Source organism: Amblyomma americanum, chromosome 10 (assembly GCF_052857255.1).
Source record: "Amblyomma americanum isolate KBUSLIRL-KWMA chromosome 10, ASM5285725v1, whole genome shotgun sequence".
In the NCBI taxonomy this organism is placed as follows: domain Eukaryota; kingdom Metazoa; phylum Arthropoda; class Arachnida; order Ixodida; family Ixodidae; genus Amblyomma; species Amblyomma americanum.
The window spans coordinates 104,151,383-104,175,432 of NC_135506.1; the positions used below are offsets into that span (position 1 = coordinate 104,151,383).

General features: G+C 45.8%; 1 long non-coding RNA gene across 1 annotated transcript; it reads right to left on the bottom strand.

Moving 5' to 3' along the window:
- Positions 1 to 700: 700 nt before the first annotated feature.
- On the bottom strand, positions 701 to 22,305 carry LOC144106684 (uncharacterized). The gene is made up of 3 exons (XR_013309093.1): positions 22,140 to 22,305; positions 10,072 to 10,098; positions 701 to 715 (listed from the first exon to the last, which is right to left on the bottom strand). It is a non-coding gene; the product is annotated as an uncharacterized LOC144106684 (long non-coding RNA).
- Positions 22,306 to 24,050: the final 1,745 nt, after the last annotated feature.

Genomic DNA, 24,050 nt, shown 5'->3' on the forward strand with positions numbered 1-24,050 from the left:
TCGCGTGGTGGCCGTTGGATATTGTGACGGCGGCGTATGTACAGCCTTTGCCATTGTCCCAGCATTCTTGTATAGCATGAGTTCGCAACGTCCGCTCTTCTTGAGTACGTGGCGAGCACTGGTATCCATATATCGAAAGCGCAAAGAAAGTCGGACGCGCTGTCACTCGTCAATAAAAGCTCAAGGAAAGAAAAGTGGCTGTTGAGGGACGCCCCTTCAAGACTCTACTGCCGCTCTCAGTATACATAGGGGCACTCCTAGATTACGATAAACCTTTAGTGCACAGTGCATTTAATGCTTACACCTGCTCGCAATGATGAAATACTAAATGAATTTCTTCTTTGAATGTTCCCTGAACTGTGAGCACTTCAGCTTTCTATTGCGAAATTCTGTGTGAACTTGATCTTGATGCGTGTTAAGCATTTAAGGTATCTTCAGTCGTTCCATTTCACCGGCTCTTTTTCTTGTGAATGCCGCTTTTCCCGCGGGATTTGAAAATTCAAGGACTTCTCCACACGAAAACTATCACAGTGTATGTAAATTGTTTGAGAGTTAAAACACGGAAAACACTAATGCTTTCTTTTCAATTATTCCAAGAAAACAATACCGGTCTTGGAAAAGATCGGCCAGAAAAAGGTGTTCAGGCTTCCAAATATTAAACGCTGCCTGCTATAAAACATGAAGGCGACACAGGGCTTACCTTGTTCACTAGTTCCTACAATGAAAAGAAAAAGAGCTTTCGTAAAAACCAAAATTAAAACCAATGAGTCTTGCTCGAGGCGTTAGTGAACACGGCTTGGCAGCCTTGCAGCCGTTGATGTGGAATGTCCGTAGTAGCATCCGCGTCCAACGAGGATGGAAATTCAATTAAGCATGCAACCTTTCTTCGACGTCACTGGAGCGAGGAAATGCATTTTTTTGTGCCAGTTAAAACAACTCGGTATGTTCACGGCTGTAGTGCTCTGCGCGCCTTCTGCTGTTAAACCAAGCATAACAAGGTCTGAAACCTTGAAAAACTGGGTCATTGACGGGAGTTGGCGATTGCAGCTTGTTCAGACTCAACTTCAAAGTGCCTTCACTAAATCCTGTGTGCATGAAACAGAATCAAGTTTTAGCAGTCGAGTGATTAGGCTTATTGGTTCTGGCTTTCCACTCGACGTTCTTTCGTCTGCTGCCGATGTGTTGCTGAAAACATTAAATGTTCCCCAATTATCACTCCGAGCACTTAATCTTAAGCAAGAAAGCGAGTGGCGATCATTCCGTACATTAATAAAATCTCACTTATGTTTGAGAAAAGTTGGAGAAAGACTCGGAGTGGACGTTGTTTTTTTTTTCTGGTGCGGAGTAGCTAGAAAGTTTCTTTATACGCGGGAGAAGCGTGGCAAAACAATCCCAGAGTTCACGGTGTCTTCCCCATGGCGATTTCACTTCCTTGATTTTAGTCAGAATATCATACCCTCGCTTTTTTTTCTAGTACCACTCAGCTCTCTTCTGTTTATTAAGGCTAGAACGACAGGTTTATTTTCTATCGCTCACTGCACTGTCGTGTTTTTTTTTCAAGCGAAACCTTTTTTTGTAAGTTTGCACCTTAAGGGTATAATTACATTATAAAACCAAACAAAAATATTTTTCTTTTCGCAGGTACAGAATATTTGTTACTCGTCGAAAGAGGTCCTCCGAAATACCCTGCTTTTCATTATTATTCTTTTAGGTATTTGACTTTCGTGCCTTCAATTTCTTCCTCCGCTTTACTGAGCAGGTCTTTTATACTCTCGCTGGTTCACTGCCAACTCTTGCTTGAGACAATTTTTTCCTCAAGTTAACTTTAGACCCCACATAGTTTTTTACTTCCTCGTTCCGAAGTCACGCTGTACTGTTGCCCTGCTTAGTTACTAGTAGCACAAATGTACCAGCAAAGTTCCATATAACTGTGTTATTCTCTATTAACGGTTATCAAACCTGTTCCAAAATAAAATCTCTGAACACTTCTTGTAACCACACGGAAAGTAGTAGTGAAGAGGATATGCCTTCCTGCCTGGCAGCCTTCCTAGTGAAGTATGGTGATAGCGTGCAAGCGTACGTAAACAGTTTCAACTACATGATGCATAGGCTTCTTCATAACACTAAGTTCCTGCAAGATTTCTCGCGCTCCAACTGAATCAGATACTTTCTTGCAATGCACGAAATCTGTACACACGGGTTTCTTACATATTTGGCATATCTACCTGTATATTCTGGAACTCCAGTTGAATGAAGCTATTGCTATCTTTTAAGGTATTGGTGAGCGCTACCAAAATACGGAAAGGGACGAACACACAAGCCAAGCGCTTTCTAACAACCGATAAGAATAAGAAACCGAGCTATGATGCCATACATTCATAACATCTCCCACAGAATAAGGAAGACAGCGAACAAGTACGGAGTTGAGGTGGTTTTTTCAGTTCCCAATAAGCTATTGGAATGTGCAAAAAAATCAACGAGAATGAAGACCACAAAAAAAACCTGGGTGCAACGTCAAACACGACATCACCTCTGTAGAGTGTGAAGAAAACGTCATTTACAGTATTCCGCCTAGCTGTCAACGAACCTACGTAGGGCAAACGGGTAGATGCCTGAACAAGAGGCTCAGAGAGCAAGAAAGATTGTGCGAGCAAGTACCAAAATCCGGAAATCTGGCACCATATTGCGCACACTGCAAATGCACCCCGATGCTAAAAAACACCAAGGTAATAGGTCGGGCCAGAAACAGACGGGAACGCGAAATTATCGAAGCTTTCGCTATGCGCGTTGCTCCAGGTAACCAATGTCTCAGCTCCCCTTCGGTGATGCTAGGGAGAACCGAATTTAACTACCTCAGGAATAGCAATCTTCGGCTGTTGTAAAGGCACGTGTTGATATTTTATTATTATACATTTTTCCTTCATATCGCTCTTGTCAGCGTCGTGTGCTCTTCCCTCCTCTGTGTATGATTTGACGTTAATATGTGTATATAGGCATGCTTCTTCTGATAATAAACAGTTGTTAGAAAGCGCTTGTCTTGTGAGTTCGTCCCTTTCCGTATTTTGGTAGCGCTCACCAATACCTTCAAGAATGCATTTCCAACTCGCCCCAGTTGTAGCTCATTTGACTATTGCTTTATAATGGCCATTACCCAATAAGCCTATAGGTAATTAGCCAATATGTAAATAGCGAATAAGCAATAGGCAATTAGCCGATAGGGAATTGCCAATTCTAATGGCAACTACCTCAATAAATACCTTGTCAGCACGAAATAATTTACAAGCAGTGAAAAATGTAATATATCAAGTCACTTATATTGCCTTTCTTGTTAGTATTTAATTAGCATTGTAAATTTTCTGTATGGTCTAGGCCGAGGCATTATGAATGGCTTGCCTTTCAAAGACCAACTGCCTACTATTCGCTGCCTATCTGCAGTTGCTTGATGGTCACACGCTGCTTTTTATGTTTGCATTATTTGAAAGCCTTTTTTTATAATGTGAGCTGTTATTACCTAGTTCCTAAGTTTGCCACCGTCGTCGGCGTCGTGCTGGTGTCGCCATCAGCGCAAGGACTAGCGTGCGCAGTGCCTCCCACTACTTGCCCCCAGCACCTGCCTCGGCAGCAGGTGACAAAGGGGAGAAAGAGGTATCGTCTCTCCACATTTATGGCACCGAAGGAGTTGAAAAAAGGGGAAGAGAAGAGGCAGAGGGTGTAACAGGCTGCCAGTGCTGAAGCGATGGAGCGAAATTATTTTTTCACCTTAAGTGAGATGAAGGGGAGAAACGAGGGAAAGGGTAGAGGTGACGGGAGCTTAGGCGTCCCCATCGGCTTCGGGAGGTGGTTAGTCTCTCTCTTTTCCTTCTCTTCTCTGAAAATGAAGAGAAGATTTCTCTCTACTCCCTTTGCCTCTTACAAACTCAGGCCTCACACGCCAAAGCGATTATTGGAATCAAGGCGGAAAGCTGGGCTAGTTGGTGTTTCATCATGAATTAAAAGACTAGCGCATATAACAAAGACACAGACAAAGAAGTAGACAGGACGAGCGCTAAACATCAACTGAGTTGTTTACTGAACATAAAGGAACATATAAGCAATTCGGTGGTGCATGCGCACACTGGGTTAACAATACATAGACAATCTAATCAAGGTGTGGCAAACTGTTCTCTAGGTACATTTTTTCTTTTTTGGTCAAGGTAAGTGAACTAGTGCTTACACAGTTATCACCTTCTCTGTCAATGTGATAGGCCTCACAAATCTCACGACCTAACTTTGTGCCTCCCCTAGCAAGCACACACGTGGCACCAAACGCCGGCACGCACCCGCACCGCTTACAATGCTTGGCCAAATGACCGCCCCCCGCCAATGAATCTACCAGCGTGCTGTGCTCTCGTAGCCGCTCGTTCAGGCACCGTCCAGACTGCCCCACGTAGCATCTACCGCAGGAGAGGGGTATGCGGTATACGATGCCAGCAGTGCAAGGCACAAACTTGCATTCATGTTTTGTGGTGCAGACCGGTTTCCTTTCTTCGTTGACCGCTTTGCACATGCGCACCAGCTTTTCGGGGGCAGTGAACATCACGTCCACACCGCACCTCTCTCCAACTTTCTTCAGCCGGTGCGATAACTGGTGCACGTACGGTATAGCGGTACGCCTCAGCCTCCTGCAGCTAGTTTCCGCTGCCACGCCAGGCCGGCCACCTGCCCTGATTTCTTTCAGGAGGCACTGCGCTACAGCCGTCACGGTATCCATAGGAAACCCGGCGTTCTGCAACCGGTGCACTTGCGTCTGCAAACTGATCTCAATTTTATGCTGGCAAGACTTCTCGAGAGAACCACGAAGGCAATTTTCTGCAATGCCCCGTTTTACCAATTTCGAATGAGCCGAATTGTACGCTAAAATTTCCTTTTTTGTGCGTGGCTGGTACGACCAGCAGGTACGACCAGCAGTAGATATTGAGGAGCTCTTTTATTCCATTCCCCAAATAGAGTTATTAGACGCAGTAAAAGAGCGAATTGAAAGCTGGGGGGGCTGTTAAGTTCCAAAATAGCAGCGGGGTTTCTGTAAATGACTTTGTAGCGTTAGTTAAGTGTTACCTCTCATCCACCTTTATTTGTTTTAACGACAAGTTGTTCGTGCAGAAAGACGGTATTTGCATAGGCTCATGCATAGCTCCAATACTTAGCGAAATATTTTTAGGTCAATTTGACAAACGCGTTGCAGCGTGCATCAAAAGGGAAAAAGGTGTAGTGAGGTGTTTTAGATATGTGGATGATTTTATTGTGTTTGTGAATGTTGAGAACGAGAGTGACAAACCACAGGTTGTAAAAAGTGTTTTATATATTTTCGGTGAATGTTCTCTCAAGCTGAGATTCACGCATGAAGTTCCGATCAACGGGTGTCTTCAATTCCTCGAGATTTGTTTGTTCTTTGGCACGGGGCACATCTGCTGGTCGTACCAGCCACGCACAAAAAAGGAAATTTTAGCGTACAATTCGGCTCATTCGAAATTGGTAAAACGGGGCATTGCAAAACATTGCCTGCGTGGTTCTCTCGAGAAGTCTTGCCAGCATAAAATTGAGATCAGTTTGCAGACGCAAGTGCACCGGTTGCAGAACGCCGGGTTTCCTATGGATACCGTGACGGCTGTAGCGCAGTGCCTCCTGAAAGAAATCAGGGCAGGTGGCCGCCCTGGCGTGGCAGCGGAAACTAGCTGCAGGAGGCTGAGGCGTACCGCTATACCGTACGTGCACCAGTTATCGCACCGGCTGAAGAAAGTTGGAGAGAGGTGCGGTGTGGACGTGATGTTCACTGCCCCCGAAAAGCTGGTGCGCATGTGCAAAGCGGTCAACGAAGAAAGGAAACCGGTCTGCACCACAAAACATGAATGCAAGTTTGTGCCTTGCACTGCTGGCATCGTATACCGCATACCCCTCTCCTGCGGTAGATGCTACGTGGGGCAGTCTGGACGGTGCCTGAACGAGCGGCTACGAGAGCACAGCACGCTGGTAGATTCATTGGCGGGGGGCGGTCATTTGGCCAAGCATTGTAAGCGGTGCGGGTGCGTGCCGGCGTTTGGTGCCACGTGTGTGCTTGGTAGGGGAGGCACAAAGTTAGGTCGTGAGATTTGTGAGGCCTATCACATTGACAGAGAAGGTGATAACTGTGTAAGCACTAGTTCACTTACCTTGACCAAAAAAGAAAAAATGTACCTAGAGAACAGTTTGCCACACCTTGATTAGATTGTCTATGTTTTGTTAACCCAGTGTGCGCATGCACCACCGAATTGCTTATATGTTCCTTTATGTTCAGTAAACAACTCAGTTGATGTTTAGCGCTCGTCCTGTCTACTTCTATGTCTGTGTCTTTGTTATATGCGCTAGTCTTTTAATTCACGATTATTGGAGCTCTACAGCTAACTCATTACAAAGCCCGCCGTTCTCAATACTGGCCCTCCAATAGCCCTTCCACGCGGTCTGTTGCAAGTCGTGATGCTGCAGCACTAGCCCGACCTTACTTTCTTCCTTTTATGCCATGGCGCAGACTTTTCCCAGTTCAAATTTTTTGAGACTATGCCGTACAGTACGATTTCAAGAAAACGAAGCAGCCCCACCATCCGAGAACCGTCGCTGGGACCGATCGCTTATTTCTTTACTGCAGCTTTGTGCAACCAATTTCCTTCTATCTGGCAAGTTTGACGGTGTTAACATCGCGGCCCTGTGGCGGATAGGCAGCCGGAAACCTGTATACCTCTAATCAAGGTAGAGAAGTGAAACTGCATTCTTGCCACTTTTTTAAAACAGGTGAAGCGGGAATATCTGAGTTTCTCTCCATCTTCTCTAACTTTTAATCCGAAGGGCGGCAGCACGGAGCTGCGCCGCCCTGTATTGGCGTTTCAGTTCTACCCCTTAGTACGCTAACACCGCAAGGGATAAAAAGTTTCGATGCGTTGTAACAAGCGATGTTATACCAGTTGTTTCAGCGAATATTCAGCAATGCTTAAAAGTAAAGTTTTCGAGTAAAAAAGAACACCTCTACAAAGGAAAGGTATATGCTGCGGCAGACGTCAGTAATTATGAAAACATGGTAATGAGTAAAGACCCTTTTTTCAACTCCGCGAGTACTGAACCCTTTGCCCAGACGAAGACCAGTCTACTTGTCGAAACGTTGGCAAGCACCCAGATGATTTGGCCTGCCTTGTTCACCTTGTGTTGATCAAGAACGATCTACCCACCCTCTCTATGGCATGAGCTGGCTGATTAACTAAAATTTACTGCCTAACTTTTCAACAAAGTTTGCGGTTTATTGTGAAATAGCTATTTTGTAGCCCAGAGGAGACACTTTTGCATAGTTTTCAAAGGGAAGAAAGTAATTTTCTATACTTTCACCGTACTACAAAACGTATTTTTTCCGCACAAAATCAAAACTCAGCGCATGATGACCGCAGCATATCTCATGCAAAACCATAGACCGCGGCGCGCAATTAAATTGAAGTGGTAATTTCCCTGACAAGAGAGTTTTGAGGCCCAGCTTAAAATGCGGGCGGCGTTATGTTTTTCTTCGGCGCTCTGCGCAATGAAACAATCTAAGCGATTGCCAAAGACGCGGCCATCTATTTTCACAGTCCTGACAAGAGGAGCCAGAAAGCAGCAACTGCCAGGCAGGCTAAATGTGAGGCGTCATCATCCGTTCATTCAGTCACCAGGTGCAACTGTTCGTGTATAACCTCTGCGTGTTACGATGTGCATCAAAGGAACGTTTCTTGCGCGAAAGAGAGCTTACGCGGGAGTGGCTGTAGGCTATAAATCAGTAGTTCATATGATTTGCATAACAAGCTTGACAAAAAGCTTTCCCGTTTACCATTGAAGCGTTGCTTTTGGTTGCGCGTGGGCGACTTTTCTATTGTAGGGACGGAGCCTCAAATTATTTAAATGAACGGAAGTGTTGCCCCGCCCTTCAACAGAAAAAAACTTGAATGTCACATCGTGAATATTGTGAGAATGACTGCTCCAGTGAAACTGACATACTCCGTTACCGAAAAGGTAAGCATTGGGATCGTTTATGTGAGCGCGCAAAAGGACGGGCAGTTCTCGTCCAGAGTGCATGCTGCCCAATATCTTGGCCATCCTGTTCCGACAGGTTCCACTGTTATCGAGGTTAGTAGCTTTTTTTTTTACTAGATGAGTCCATGTACATGAAAGCAAGTGACCGGCCAGTGCTACTGAGTATTCTGATAGCGATATCGTTGCGTATACCTCCATCAAACAGGAAACAAGATCAGGAAAATTGCTGGCGCATAGAAAACGAGCCCGGCTTCTGTACTATAAAATTACTTTCAAGACATCTGCAAACCATATCATTAGTGTCTACACCAGGAGCGGAAAACAAGTGACTGTCAGATATGGCTAAAATTTTGCAACTGGTACCTGATTGTAATCGACGATGGGCCAGAATTGACGAGCCTCAATTTTGCTGGGCATCGAATGTTCTTTACACACAGTCTGTTATTGGTGCGGCCAGAGCTGACAGGCTACGTGAGCAAGGACCAGGCAAGACGGTGAGCAAACGTTTGGTGGGGCATTTGCGACAGCCGTGCTGCCGGCTCTTACTTGACTGACAGAAAAGTTACTGGAAAGAAGTACCCAGTCTGCGCTCTAAAGGGCGTCGCCTCTGAATTTGCCTTTGATTTTTTCTCGGATTTGTCCAAAAACTGTGTCGCTTGCAGCACGGAGCCCAGTCACATTTTTCTTCATCGGCTTGGCAATTAACGGACGAGGTCTTTCCCAACCAATGGATCGGGAAGGTGGAACCAAAGCCTGGTCTGCTTGTTCTTCCCCCTTTATCACCCTTGGTTTTTTTCCCCTCAGGATGAGTCAAAGTCAGACAAATGTCTAAGAATCTCACTTGAAGGCGTCCCCAGAGATAAGCTTTTATCTACTGTGAACGCCACGAAAGGCATTGTTTTGCGCATCGCGATAGAGAGAAAGCAATTATAGTGCATTTACAAAACTTGTCTTGTCGCCTTAATTGATATTGCTTTCCTGAATTAGTTTCCTATTTGTGCTGCAACTAATTGACACATTGAAATGTACAGATTTTTTTTCACGCCTCAAAACACCTATAGTGCAAGTTTCCCAAACATGGGCTCCCACTTGTAAAACACGTGTGCGTCTTCGCACGGCAGAACATTTTAGGCATCTGGATGGAGGCAAATTCAGGCTACAAGGCGAAACGTTTCCTACCAAGGAGTTATCAATTAATTTAAATATGAAGGCGATAAAATGTAAACGAAATAAATTGGTAATTAAGATTACTTAAGGCGTGTGAAGAAACCAGCAGCGCTTAAATAACCTGCACAATATCACAGAAGCGTGGCTTTTTTCCTTTGCTAAAACTGTCATGTTGCTAAAGAATGAAAAAAATCCTGCTTCCTGCGGTAATCACAAAAGAAGAGCGCAAGGCCAGTGCCTATCAGGGTTATCAAAATCGAAGGCCGCGTCATGGGTTGACTAGCTTTTGTGTGCACCAAGGTGCAAAGAAGCAAAATATAATGCCAGCCTTGATCAAAGCTCAAAGTCGAGGCTATGGTCGAGGCTCCTTAACCAAAACAAAAACAAAAATAGCCGCGGTGACTCGATTTCACGCATGCTGCACCTACTTCTTGTTGTTAAAAAAGCCGCATCACCCATTGGAATCCATTTCGTAAATATCGCGAGTATTTATTTCTAAGTAAAAGCAGCACACTCTTCACAGCAACCAATCACAAGGCTTCTTTCGTATGAGCGCCACAGGCTCTATATTGATCTATATAAGGCTCGTATATAACAGCTATGGGCTGCCTCCTGGTCGGAGGTGCACTAGGCAGAGTTTAATGATTTGAGTCTGCACGGGGTCTATGTGGCGAAATCAAGTCGGGTGCTCGGGGGTACTTTCATTTTGTCGCCATGGAAAAGAGGCCCAGCAGTATGCGACTTTCTGCTCCGAAACCTCATCGTCTGCAGTAAATCGCCTAAGCCACTGTGCCACCATGGCAGGTTGTGAGCAAAAAGGAGAGATAAAAATCGCATACGCACCCGTCTCGGTCATCGATGACATCTCACCTAAAGGGGAGACAAGAGAGACAAAACTGCAATCAGTCGGAGTCACAAAGGGGAACATTTAACCGATAAAATAACGTAAATCGAACAGCGTGCTCTAATGACAGACGCGTCGAGAGCGCAGTGCGATCGCATTAATGCGCTCTCTTGAACTGAGACCCAGGAAGGGCGAGTACTCTACAAATGCGTAAAACATGAAGGCACACAATGAACGCTTTGTGATTTTTTTTAATCTAAAGCGAGAGCAGTTTATCACAAAAGTTAGGATACCACGTTTACGCTTAAGATTATGTGAATTGTGACAGCAGATAGAACAGAATGCTGGACTATAAGCGCACAATATGATGCGCGTACAGTCACAAGTGAAAGCGGGCTCGAGTTTTTCTTCTATTTAAAACGTTCAAATGTGAACTTTACTTAAGTATTACTGGCGGCGAATGCCACATAGAGTTTCTCATAAGTAGCTTAACGCAGCCGCCCAGGTGCTTCTTTCCCTAGAGTTACATTGATGCGTAGTGCAAATTATCATATTTCGCTCCGCTAGCAGGAGAGCATAGCGCCGTCTATCATACCAAGAGGAATATTTCTGCAAAGCTTCGTTATGTTTCTTCGCTTACGTTTCAGTGCTGCCGGCATTAGGCTTAGCCACTGTGTCAGTGATGCAAGTTGCAACCAGACTCATCTCGACCGGTCGCACACTGGCGGAACCGGTTATACGTTGCTGGAGACTGCTGTGGCTACTTTGCACGCCGAATCTCGAAAGTTGGTTGTCAGCTTTAAACTGTCACAGACGAGAGCGGCGGGTAACCTGTTCAACCTCCGCCGCACTTGCTTGTTGCATATCGCCGCCGCCGTGTCAGTAAGTTCTTTTTGGGTGAACGGCAGCCCAATTAACATTATCTATTGTAAGCCCTCTTCGCTCTGTGCCTGACTGCCGTCACGCCTACGAGACAGTTTACCTTTTCAGAGAAACAAACATGCAGCTGGGAAAAGATCCTCCAATCCTCCGATCCTCTAGTGGTGGAAGCAGCTCTCTAAAAGTCAAAGTTGGTAATAATGAGCCACTTTATGTATGTAGAACTTTCAGACTAGAACACTGTGTCCTGGTACCAGCGATATCTGGTATTCTTTTGCGCGGCTCTGTAGAGCAAGAAGGAGCATGCAGAACCTCTGCGCAGTAGTGTCTCCAGGAGCTGCTGTATGTTATGGAAGCCCAAAGGAGACCGGATGACGAGGCTTTCGACTGCATTCGCGCTAGCTTTATTATTTCTTTAATTTTCCGGGTTTTTTTTTTTCAGGGTTTCCGTCTCACCATAAAAGCCAATTGCGCGTTTGTGGAATCTCGTGTTTTGGATACCGTGAACTTGACGGAACAGAACTACACAAACGGGTTTAAGTACGGGTTTAAGTTAAGTATACCTTGAGGTCTACGTGCATAAGAGAACGCTGAAAGAACTAGAACATTTCTGACTAAGGCGCCCCTGTCAAAGAATTCCTGCACATACTTCATACACTACTTGGCGACCGCAGTGCGGGATGCGTGAACCCTTAAAGTGGCAGAAACCTTTGTAATATCACAAAGTTGTCGTGAAGGTTTAAGACAATGGTGTGTCAGGCGACAGCTCCGCTCGATCTCAGCTGAAAACCGATTGTTGGATGCGGACTTTGTTATATTGTGCAAAATAAAACGACATAAAACTGCTACATATGTAAAAATGACATGTATCAGCTGGAAAACTCGAAACATTTAAAGAACAAGGCTCCTCTTGACAGCAATGTTTGTTAAATCTATATGTTTATCCTCTTACAAATTTAAGACCGCTTGGCAGAGTGTTTGACAAAAAATATGACTAACTGCTATGAATTTTAGGACAGCAGGAAATATAAATTTGAGCACTTTGCTATCCAGAGGAGGTAGTCATATTAGGATGAAATTTTTGTGCATTTCACTGTATTAGTCATAGTACTTTTATTTCAGTTTATTTTTAGCAATTTAGCTATGTCTGGTACTTCTACCAGCGTAGCATTGTATCAACGTTTGAGCTTTTTTTACCGATAGAACACCCTAGGAACCTTCTCGATTGCTTTCGTTTTTTCTTTTATAAAAATTATGGTTGACTGGGTCTGAGGAGAGTGCAGGATCCTGTTCTCTAGTAAAAAGTTCAAGAACTTCGAAGCCAGTCTAGACCTGTTAGAAAATTCCGCGCTACTGGAACAGCTGACGTTCAGTCATTGCAGCTTCAAGGCACAAAATGTGGTGAACGCTAACTGGGACGGTACTGAAAACTGACTGCTTCAGAGACTTCACAGTGCTGTAATTAAGTGTATGCGTCTCGAGGAGGCGGCTTTGGAAAAATAAAGCCATGAGTTGCAAGAAAGAAAAGTTCGCATGATGCCATCAACATCAAAGAGTGCAGCTGGGATTCTAGGCAAATAGAGAAAGAGGGAAGATCAAGTCGCAAAATCGAGAATAAAAATTACAATATCCTAGACTCGGGGAATAGGAATCCCACTTCCAACCTCTAATCTAAAACGACAGATTACAATGGGCGCAAAAGAATCGATTCTATGGGGGTGGCTGCGTCTTTGCAAAGAAAGAAAGAGGGCTGAGAGATTTTTTCACCGATGAAACGCCCGAGAAGTCTTCTCGATTGCTTTGTTTTTTTTTTATGAGAAGGTCGCGTTAGCACCAAACCAACGGTCCTTGACCGCCCGCAAAAGTTTTGCGGCTTTGGCAGCACGCGCCAATCGCGGAGCTCCCAGGTACTGTAGCAGACGGCTAACACCATGACCACACACATAGGTGGCGCTGTCGGACGCCGGAGCCGGAGGCTGCCAATGTGTCCTCTGAGACGTCGTCTCCTGCAGCCTGTGGGTTTCTTTCGTACACTTGCCCTTGGTTGTTTGAAAACTGCTTTTTCAGTACTGATCTCTTAATATCTTGTTTTTACGAATGCATTTGTGAGCATATGGAGTGTATGCGGCAGCCTGCCGGACTACACGTGAAGCTTACGTGATTCTGTGTAACGCCTAGCAGATAGTGCGCCTTTTGTTGGTATGTCTGGAACCACAACACACATTTATCGTGGTGTTTTACGAAGACAGCTTCGAAAATACGAAGGGTACTTTGCCAAACTCTTCTTCAAAGCACTCGCCAACTGACAACGAAGGGCCACCAACATTGGTGCTATGTGAAACGAGAAATATAATCTGATATCTTTGGCTCACATGTGTTTCTATGAGTCATACATCCGGCTCGTGCTCCCAGCGGCGGGAGACTCCCGCAGTTTTAAGAACGCATCTACTTCGGAATGCGGCTTAACACTTTCAGAACCTGATCTAGGATTAATTTGTTTGCTGTACTCGAATAAACGGCATCACAATGCATGATGAAACTAGAGAAGTGCTTTGGAAACATTTGCTTTCATGTATTGCAAAGGAAACTAAACCTCCTTTTCACCTCCAAGTTTTCTCCTATTCATGCCATCCCGCGGTATCAGCGCCACCGCATCATCATTACGTCACAGATGTGTGCTTATCTATGGCGGTGGCGGAGCTTTCTCCTCTACACGTTTTTGAGTAACAATGTGCCGTCGGGCTCCCGAGAACAACGCTGACTATATCTCTCTCACTTTTTATGCCACCGTAGCAATTACCGACCTTTTTGCTTCCTTTAATGAAGCACGGAAAGCTGGGGCAGTCCCATTGGCCTGGAGACATCCCGGTAGAGTGAAGATAGCCAGTCCAGAAAGGACACCACATTTACACAGCGTACGACCAATTTTCTTAAATTCGTGTCTATGCGAACTCTGTATGTATTCAACCAACTGAGCCCCCAGAATTAGTTCGACGACAATGCCTCAATGCCCAAGACTGTTTGGCCTCCGACAGGGGCGGTCCGTCCAGAACATTCTACTCCAAAGAAGAGGTTTTGGAAATGCTTCCCAAGTACATAGACAACATTATCCTAGCCCCAGTCTTTCACACTAAGTTCGAGAGTGTCCGCCATGATGCGGTGCTGAATGGGCTGCGCCGTCTGGGAAGCGGCAGCAGAATATGCAACTATAATAGAGCACTTATAACTGACACGACAACGACAATCGAGATTGGAAATCTCCGCGAAGCCAAACTCAAGATTCCCAACCGGAATACATCACAAGGCTCTGTTCTTTCACCCCTGATCTTCACTATCGCAATTACGAGCCTTCCCCAGGCGATTCGACACCATACCATAAATGTACCATACCATACCCCGTGTGGCTGGATATCGTGCACTACATGTAGACGTCACCGGATTGATAACCGAGGGATCTCCCGGAGACTGGATTGAAAAAGTACAAGCAGACGAACAAACCTTTGTCCAATACACACAGCAATGAGGCCTTCATTGCTCTCCTGAAATATCCAGACAGCAGAATCTACAAGTCCGTATACAGCTTCTTCAAGCTAAGACTTCAGTTTGAATTAAAGACGATGTCGGAAGTGCAAACTGCGGTTTCTTGAGGTGCAGTCGCTTTCTAAACGGCGAGCAAAACACAGCCTCAAACATTTCTCCAATTCTGTAGGACAAGTGACCTGGATATTTTCCCGTGTCCCCAACCGCAGGAGAGGAAGTAAAGGAGAAGACAAGCTTAGGCTAGTAAGGGCCAAAGTAGTCTGCAGAGCCACCTACAGATCACCATATGAGCAGCTCAACAAGGCGGAGATAGATCAAGTACACACCATCCTACTGAAAGCCTACACGAAGTATTAGGTCCACGGCCTAATACCTCCAACTGCAAAAAAAAGGACCTCGGAATCTCCAACACTTAAAATAAATTCGAAGACACCCAAATTGCCGTTCACCCAGAAAGAGTAGTCTCATCTACTACAGGATGCACTCTTCTGACCCAACGCAGTTACTCGGACAGCGTCAGAAAGATCAAGGAGACGGCAGACGTCCTTGATCGTACAAGAGCCACCTACACGGTCTCCAATAATCGCTGTATGCACACTAAACATCATCAAGGCAGCAGATCAGCCCGAGCCAAATCGATTGAAAAAGGAGGCTGGCGACAGAGGCTATACCAGTGAGGGCGTAGCTACGTAGACCATACAGCAATAGTGGCCACAGTAGTTGATGCTACCTATCATGTGGTCACCAGTGTCACCTTGAAGAACTATAACGGGAAGGAAGCCGAGCAGATATCTATTGCTCTCGCCATCGCCGAATACACGGAAAGAGCTAATTTTTTGCAATTATTTTTGAATCCCAAGCAACCTGCCGCAATTACCCCAACGGCTGACTTAGAAAAAACACTGGCTTTACTTAGTAAATGCGAACTTCAGATGAATCATAATACCACCACCGGGGCTCCAAGACACGCCGGCCTAACCAGAACCAAGCAGCCAACGCCATAACTCGCAGACACAGCAACCGAGCAGCTGGCGTTGAATCGCAATCCACGCCGATCCTACAGACGTACGGTGCAATGCTGGAGCATCTTCAAGGAGCCAAACTACGCTATTCCACGCCTCACTGAAAACTCAGCATGGAGCAGTGTGGCCGCTCAAGACAATTGCAAACCAACAGATTTCTAAACCTATTTAAGTTTTGCTCCAAATCCATACCACCCAGTACCGAGACCCTTTCCTTTGGTGTGGGGTTATACCAAACCTTTATCATATAAAATGTGGCTGCCAACACACCGCGGAACTCTCCCACATACAAAACACCACAAGCGAGCAGTGGGAGGCAGCAAAGTCTAGTGATCAGCTTGAAGATCAACGCAGAATTTTCGACCGGGCCTGTACCGCTGCAGTAGCCGCAGCGGCCCTGGACCAGTGGCTCTCCCACCAAGCTTCGTAATACCTTTATTAAGAAGTAAAATTTATCTATTCATTCAAGCGGGCTTCCGAGACACTGGTTTCACCAGTCTCTGCCCACAGCTGTTCCCAGCTCACGCTCGGTGAACAGTGGATTTCTGAAAAATTCTGTACCTGGCAGATGTACTTTGCCACACTCTTATTCTCCGACTTATATCAAGCTTGTGCTTCGTATCTTTTGGGTCTGCTTGCCCTAAGCGCACGCAATCGCCCTCCCACTTTCAGTGCCTCGTTCCTGTGGTAAGCTCTTGTTCCCTTTTCTGAACGTTTTCACATTAGTTTTATTCATATTATTCTTTATACCAACCGTACTGCTGCGTCTCTTAAGTGAACCTAGAAGGAGAAAAACTCAGAGCTTGTTAAGAAGGAAGGCCCTTGAGGGGCAGGAGGGCTTGAAATGGAAACGGTGTTATGATGAGGGGCGTGAAAAGCAGGGCGATGTCATATCTAATTGCAGGATTAGTTAGGCATTCTCAATTACATTTTCAGTTCACCGAATACTCCTACAAGCACATATTGAATTGCAGTTGAAAGGTCATGTTTATGTTTCCTTCCTCACGCCGTTCATTATTCGGGACTTATCACTTTCCGTGTGGAGGACCGTGCTCACGTCGCATTTCCTACTGACGCTTCCCAGCACGCCTTTTCTATACCCTAGTTACAAAATCCGTACATAACTACTGTTCTGTGATTTAATGTTATGCTCTCTCATAATCGCAAGGGAATACCTTTATTCAGAAGGGTCTACCTATCACAAGGGGCTACCTTTATTATTGTGTCTTTGTTTTAATGCAAAAAACGGTAAACGTACGCACATTCATTTCTTGAGAATCGAGTTTAAGAACAGGGTAGGCAAAATTTCCGAAAAAAAAATCGATTTTTTGTTTTTGTGTAATTTAAAATCTCTATTCTTTCCTTAACATAGCCCAGTGTTTCATTTGCGCGCACGGGAAATATTTACCTCAAAATAAACATTTTTCGAACCCTAGGCAGCATCCAGCCACGCCCCCTTTGACACATGCTCGGGATCTGTGCCTCTCCTAAACTAAAAAAAAAATTTTCAGCGCCTCTTTTCTGTCACGTTTAGCGGAATGGCAGTCACTCATCTGGCAACAGTGAAAACCTAGCTAGCATACTTCACTTAGCCAAACGAATCCTAAGACGCAGCTGGATTATTCGCAACGCGCGGCATTTTGCTCGTGTTTCGGCGTGTTTTCGCGGACATACGAGTTTGTTTATACCTTTGTGCTGGTTATTTATCGGTAATGCAATGACAAAGCCAAAGAAGTGTTTAAAAAACGTCTCTTCCACGGAAACCGGCATAAGTCGATCTCCAATGACGCCAATTCTCCGCAACACAACCCAAGAGTAGGCGCCGCGGCCACCACGTGCGCCTCTGCATCGAAGCTTTCGCACTCGGCGGAACGCTTGAAGAACCTAAAGGCAAGTGACAGTGACCGCGGTTATGGCCTGATTGACATTGACCTTCTCTCGTGTGCCGTTGCCGAAAGCTGTGCGTATAAAGCGTGCGGTGGCGACATGCAGCTTGTTGAAGACGCTGCACGAAAAGGAGTTGCTTGCACGTTTTCCCTGCAGTGTGTAAAGTGCTTCTCAGCGCACCGGTTCGAGACATCGAGACGGACAACATCGGGCCTTTACGAAGTCAATGTGAGGATTGTTTATGCATTGCGATGCATAGGAAAAGGAGCAGCTGCCGGGACTACGTTGTGTGCGATGCTCAACTTGCCAAAATCACCCACAAACTTTTCGCGGTACATTGATGAACTACTGAATCATGTTACCGCCGCCGCGGAAAGATCAATGGAATGCGCAGCTAAAGAAGCAACGGACCTCAATGACGGAGATACTGATATCGCTGTTGCTCTTGACGGAAGCTGGCAGAAGCGAGGGCACACCTCCAATAATGGCATAGTGTCCGCAACCAGTGTTGACTCTGGCAAGGTCATTGATGTCTAAGTAATGACGAAACATTGCGCAATGTGCATATCGAAAGCCACCTCTCCTGCCGACCTAGACAAGCATCATTGCCAACGGAACTATGAAGGTTCAAGTGGAGGGATGGAGACCGAAGGTGCTTTGCGTATATTTCAAAGGAGCATGCTACTACACGGTGTTCGGTACACTAAGTATTTAGGAGATGGGGACAGCAAAGGCTTCCTTGCTGTGCAAGCAGCAAAGCCATGTGGAGACCATGTTGAAGTCTCCAAGCTAGAGTGCATTGGCCACGTCCAAAAAAGGATGGGGACCCGGTTGCGAAGGCTCAAAAAAGAAAACGAAGGAAACAAGGTGCCCGACGGATTATCTCTGGCCGAGGACGCTTGACTGATACTGTGATGAACAAACTTCAGACATATTACGGCTTGGCCATTAGGAGACATGTTGGGAGCTTGGACGACATGCGGAAGGCCGTATGGGCCACCTATTTTCATATGGCCTCCACTGATGCTCATCCTTCCCATGGCCTGTGTCCAAAGGGTCCTGACACGTGGTGCCGATTCAACAAGAGCGAGATGAATGGAGAACCTTACATCCACAAGGATTCCCTCCCGGCAGCGGTCCTTGAAGCAGTGAAGCCGGTGTTTCAGCAGCTCTCAAAGCCTGAGCTTCTCCGGAAATGTCTCCACGGAAAAACACATAACGCGAATGAGGCGTTCAACAACGTTGTATGGGAGCATGCTCCGAAAAATGTCTTTCTTGGTCTCAACACGCTGAAAATAGCGACAATGGATGCTGTGCTAACTTTCAATGATGGCAGCATTGCTCGAGCCGAGATTCTGAGGTCATTCGGAGTTTCTCCAGGACGGTTTACAGTCCAGTGGTTGCGCGAAGCTGACCGGCGGCGACTGTACTTTGCAGAGAGGGCTACACGACTGGTCACTAAGGAGGCCCGGAAAACAAGGCAGCTAGCGCAGAAAAGAAGTGTTGATGATGGAGGGGACTACCAGGCTGGTGGCTATTGAAAAAATGCGTGAGAATTTGTTCCTATAGTCCTATATTGCAATAAAGCTCTTTCTTCCACTTCAAAGCCAGTTATCTCAAAACACCAAATTTTGCTGCATTTGACCCTTTTTTTAAGAAACTACAGGCGCAAGGGAGACAATATTTTACAGACATTGAGCAAACATTACAGATAGTCTACTGAACTAGGATTATAAATATTATTGCAGAAGAGTTTTATTTACAGGCTATTTACTGCAGATTATGGCTCTAAAATTTGGTGGGTCCAGTAAAAAAAAAGATAACAAAAAACCTAACTTTTAAAAAGAAATTATCCTAGTTCAGTAACACTACCTAACATTGCTAAATTACAATGCCACCAAGGTTAATGTTCTAACCCCAGCAGATCATGAGAAAAAGGGTCACGAACATAGCCTAAAATTCATTGCAAAAATTGGACCTACCCTGTCCCCTTAACCGGAAAATGCAAGTGCCTACTCTTCAAACATCCGCCATAGCGTGCCGGCTACTGAGTGCGATATACTATTGCCCACAAAAGGGAATTAGCAAAGTGCAGAAACCAGAAGCGTAGTAATCATCATCATCCGCCTGACTGCAATCACTGCAGGGCAAAGTCCCCTCCCATGTTTCTCCAATTAACTCTGTCCTTTGCCACCTGCGTCCACCGTATCCCCATCAACTTCTTAATCTCATCCGTCCACCAAACTTTCTGCCGCACCCTGATACGCTTGCCTCCTGCTCTGTTACCCTTAAACACCAGCGGTTATGGTGCCTTCGCATTGCATGCCCTGCCCAAGTTCATTTCTTCCCCTTGATTTCGACTAGGATATCATTAACCCGCGTTTGTTCTCTAACCCACTCTGCCCGCTTCCGGTATCTGAACGTTACAGCTATCACCTTTCTTTTTATTGCTCGCTGCGTTGTCCTTAACATCTACTTATGACAGGCAGTGACAGCTGATCTGGATCACGAGAAGGAAATAAGTAGAGGAATAAGAATGGGGTGGAGCGCATATGAAAGGTTCTCTCATAAATGAATGGCAGTTTACCAGTACCCCTCAAGAGAAAAGTTTACAGCAGCTGTGTCTTAACGGCACTCACCGATGGGCAAGAACGTGGAGGCTAACGAAAATATTCAGCTTAAGTTATAAGGACCACGCAGTGAACCTTGTTCGTACGCTTCATAGAATGCATGGAAATCCCGTTCCTGCAGGTTGTATGAACGCTCTGGGCGTGTCACAGAAGATTGACTGGCGAATTGTGGAACGAGTTTTTGGTGCAACACTTTTGTGTGAAGATGTGCTGGTCGAAAACCACTGGTGCTGCGCTCATCATTGGTTGGTTCAGAACCACCAATTATGACGGCCGCACCAGTGATTTTCGATAGTTCACTTACTTTTCCTTTGCCCAAACCTTACGCTCGCTCCTAGATACATAGAGCCACAGCGGAAGGCATCCTCCTTTCTTCGAATGTCGGGCCTTTAAACACTGAAGTACTGTGTCAAATGCTTGCGCGAGGGAATATATCGTCGTCGGATACGTTTGCGACAGTCTAGCATGAGCACTATCGAGACTTGGGGGGGTATTTGGTAGAGATTCGATATAGTTATCACTTCTAGGCTTTTTTCTTCACAACTTTTGTGCTCACACAAACGAAGAACTACTGTGAACTGCATTCTAATGGTGATGTGAGTGTACCTCTCATCATAAAAGATTGTTGTGGCAGCCACCGTATATGTTCTTGGCAAATTCGTTAACAGAAAAAAGACGCAGCTTCTATTAGGAAGGTATATTTTGCCATAGGATTAAAAAGTAACGTCCACACACTGGACCTAGGCTATTGATAAAGCCGTATAGCGTAGAATATGACTCACATTTCGCTTGGACTGCTTGAAGATGCACTCACATAGTGCAAAACATGCACGCTTTAGCGAGGTGAGGCAGCCAGGTCTAGCATTCGATCGTTCTATCTTACGTTCGGTAGCGGAAAGCCTTAGCCCTTGCACAACCACAGTCGGTACTTCTGCGAAGCACCAGACTGCACTTTTAGATTTACTGGGCTTAATAGACTACTCCGAGGTTGGTTATTGGAAAGCAAAGACTTAATTGAGCGGTCCTGTTGACTATCATCATTGCGGTCACTATCAATGGACCTTGTAATTCCAGCAGCACAAATAAAGATTTCAACAAAGGAGGAAACCATAAGGATGGAGGTTAACCGGATAACACTGCCATGAAAAACTATAATTCTCGCTGTTGTCTTATTGTCGTGCTACTGGAATGTCTTTGTTGGTCAGGTTCATGCTTCATGGTGTAGGGGAGTTTAACGTCCCAAAGTGGCTCAGGCTATGATGGAAGCCGTAGTGAAGGGCACCGAAAATTTCTACCTCCTGGTTATCATTAACATGCACTGACATTGCATAGCACACGCGCCTTTAGAATTTCACCTCCATCGAAATTCGGCCGCCGTGGGCAGGATTGGACTCGCATCAGTCGGGTCAGCAGCCGATCGCCATAACTACTGAGCCAACGCGGCGGCATTTTGCGGGCGAAATTGTTGCAAATATGAAATCTTCAGACTATTCCTACCACGTATCAGTGCAAATGCTACGCATTTAACGGTCGCATCTAAATAAAAAAACAACCCTGGCGGCAGTGAAAGGTATGCTCAAGTGCAGCCAAAGGTGCAGGCATGCCTCAAGATCAGCTGTAACGGAGGGCTTCGAAATAATTTCGGCCATCCGGGGTTCCTCAACATGCACTCAAGGGCAACAGTTGGTGGGATGTGAATTCATGGTTGCTAAAGCGCGACAGAAAAATACGGACGACAGAAAGATCGACGCGGAAAGGCGCGAAAAAAAAAGTTTCTGCGTTGACACACCTGTCCGTCAACTGATGTTTTCCCTTTTAATGGAGCAGACATATCCCCTCAAGATTCAGTTCTTTTCACTGACATGCTTTCCGCGAACGCACAGGAATTATTTTCTTCTGCGAAACCTGATCCCCCCAACTCCTGTCAATGATCCGCACATTTAGATCGGTCGCGCCGTACACGGGCTCTTTTAAGTCCTGGATTCCTCGCTATGCTGCCGCTGTGGCGGCGTTTTGGTCCCACGTTGTTGGCTCAACAGGCGAACGCCATAGCAACTGAAACACGGCGGCGGGTTTGGCGCTACAAGCAGAAGGATGACTTGTACGCACTCGCTTCCATGGTGATAGCTTTGTCCCTTGGTCCGGACCGGACACCAAGCAAGGCAGGCAGGAATCTGGGACGCAGATAAGGTCGTTCTTCGCAGCAGTAAAGCCTTACGCAGGTTATTGAACGCACAAGCAAAGCTGAGCTGACACGCCCACCAAACGGCACGAGCAAGAAGCGGCCAGCTAGTGTTTCTTCTTTCACGAAGAAGGAGCGGAATTCCCGGCGGGTCGGCAAAGATTCCCAGTCTCTCTCTAGTTACACTGCAACTGCTGATTAACCAACAAGTACGTCACTTCACGCTAGATATTTGCGTTCATCACGTAGAAGTTTGCAATTTGTCCCTTTGTTGTGGCACGACCCACTGTCGATGCATTTGAGTAACTTTAAACTAAAAGCGGTCTTGCGAAGAAGAGAAAAAGCTTTGCCACTGAAAAAAACAACATTCTTCGAAAGGTCTTTCTGTTTGTTTGTTTTATAGGAATCAAATAAACGAACAAAATGATCTGTTTAAGCCACATATATGGGGTTGGGAGCTCAGTCATCCACAATGGCAGACATTTTTTCCTTCTCGTCAGGTATTTACCCTCTGTTGCTACACTTTATAACCCGCCGCTCATCCAAGCGAAAAGAAAATAAAAAACAAGGCAAATGAGAAGTCGGTTCATGAGTAGTAGAAAATATTGATGAAAAGAAAGATGGACCGTCGACAGCGGCAACATGAAGCTTTTAGGCTTCGTGGTCTAAGCAAGCATCGGCGTGGCTGTATAGCAGCAAAGACGTCAGACGGAGGCATGTGGACTAGCCGACCCTGATCTAACACAAACTTAGCATCAGCGAAAGCAGATACGAGCCTCAAATACCTGAGACAGGCAATCGCTGAATTTATCGCACAGGGACATTATTTCCACAGAATTTTTAATTTTTACATAGGATACGCAATGCGAGGTTTTCCATCTGTCAGCTTCTAACAAACTTTCTTCCTTTGCAATCGCTTCTGCATTTGGACGAATGCACGGAAGAAAATTCCCTGAGATGTCTGCACACCAATTGCTTTTATTGTGGCTGCATCAACATAAAAGCACCATTTAAGGAAGCAAGCAAGTAAACTAATCGTGCTGTATCGTGCTTCGCGGTGTTCCTCAGGGAGGAGTGCTCAGTCCAACGTTGTTCAATCTCGTGCTCATTGGACTTTTCAAACAACTACCGAAGACTGTTTCAATATCCGCCTACGCAGACGATATTTGCATATGGACATCAAGTGTCACGCGTCCCCAAGTGCAAGCAAGATTGCAGCGTTCGGTGTCCATTACGTCTGCGTACTTGCGCCGTCAGGGGCTTGAACTTTCGCCAACTAAAAGCGTAACATTGGCTTTCACACGCAAGATAATGGCGTGGTATCCGGTCACAATCGACGGGCAAATTGTTCCATACGTAACACATCACAAATTCTTAGGTGTTACGATAGACCGTGACCTGTCCTGGACGAAGCACATTTCTGTGCTCAAGAAAAAGCTCGACAGCTTTGCAAGCATTGTGCGGTGTATGGCAGGAAAATGTTGGGGTCCCTCTGACCGATCTTTACTACACGTGTACCAGGCGCTGGTAGTCGGCCTTCTCAGATACAGTGCACCCGTTCTCTCGGGGGTCAGACTATCAGGCCTGCGTGTGCTTGAAAGCGCGCAGGCTCGTGCTTTAAGAGTATGCTTGGGTTTGCCATGTAAAACTTCTACATGGGGCACATTTTATGAGGCCCGCGCCTGCCCAGCACGAATTTATTTTCAACAGGAGCCACTTCGTGTGCATTTGCGGCATCTGACCAGGCATCGTCATCACCCCCTGACTAACATTAGTGCGATGCGTCCAGATGCAGCCTTTTCCAGAGCCCTTTGGATGCAGCGCAATGCGCTGCCTTC